Source organism: Microtus ochrogaster, chromosome X (genome assembly GCF_000317375.1).
Source record: "Microtus ochrogaster isolate Prairie Vole_2 chromosome X, MicOch1.0, whole genome shotgun sequence".
Lineage (NCBI taxonomy): Eukaryota > Metazoa > Chordata > Mammalia > Rodentia > Cricetidae > Microtus > Microtus ochrogaster.
In genome coordinates this window covers 4,464,085-4,465,473 of record NC_022026.1, presented here as the reverse complement: position 1 = coordinate 4,465,473, position 1,389 = coordinate 4,464,085, and positions in this window count along the sequence as shown.

Sequence of the window (1,389 nt, the reverse complement as noted above, 5' to 3'; positions counted from 1 at the left end):
AAAAAAAAAGAAGAGGGAATTTAAAAACTGTAAGAGACAAGAAGGCCAGGAAGTCTGATTTGAGATGTAGCTCCTAGATATGACTGGAAACTTTACTCATGATCCCTCAACTATATGTCTTTTTAGACAAGATCTGGACAAAGAGAACACCAATAGACATGCAAATGTAGAAAGGGGAAAGGTCAAAACTCATGGAGTGCAATTCTTAGCCAAAGAACTAAAGGCACATAATGACTTCTGAGAGAGGGATAGTTTTTCCTAGGGATGAGGCCCCTAATTTATTTTTCTAATGCAAAGTAGTCAGCTCTGCAATCATATATGTACAAGAAATGCTAATTAGACTAAATGGGTTATATGCATATGTGTTTGTGTACATTTGTGTGTTTATGTGTAAAATAACAATTAAAGAGAAAGAGGCCAGGAATCTAAGAGGAGAGAGTGCATGGAAAGGGGTGATGGAAATAGAGAAGGGAGGAAATGGTGTAACTATTATTTAACCTTTAAAAAGATTAAAATTTAAATAATAGAGAATCCAATCCCCTAGAATGTCAGTGCATGATTTGACAGCTATTATGTTAACGCTTAGGAGAACTACAGATTCCATTGTGAGCTTTTATTTTCTGTATAGACAAAAACATACACATACTAAGATATTGTGGAATGTATATTAAGACAAAACAGACCAATTTGTGAAGATTAATTACTGATGGTTAACAGTTTTATAATTCAACATTTGTTCTAATTGTATGAGCAGTTTTTCCATGGAATTTTTTTCATTTTTACTCAGTGACTAGTTGTGTAGCTATGTGTTTGGCCCTTAGCAACCTCCTTTCTTTGTTCTCTTGCTCCTCCTTTTTCTCCTACCACTTTTCTCCTTCTATTTTTCTCTTGCCTGCTGTTCCAGACTATCCTTTTTCCTGCCTTCCTATTGGCCATTCAGTTGTTAATTAGACCATCAGGTGTTTTAGAAGGCACAGTAACACAGCTTCACATAGCTATCCAAATACAACAGAAAAGAATGCAAGACATCTTTGCATCATTTGAACAAATGTTCCACAGCAAAAAAAAATTGTAACATATATTAAAATAATATTCTACAACATTTTCCCTTTTGTCTAAATAAAATAAGATTTTAACTTTAACATAGTGAAACTACATACAACTACAAAAAGCAGTTATCAAGTAAGAATTACATTCACAATATTCAGTCATGCATTTATGTTTAGCAAATTCTAAGAAAACTCTAAATTATTATTATTATTATTATTATTATTATTATTATTATTATTATTTATTTATTTTTTGCTTTTTCGAGACAGGGTTTCTCTGTGGTTTTGGAGCCTGTCCTGGAACTAGCTCTGTAGACCAGGCTGGTCTCGAACTCACAGA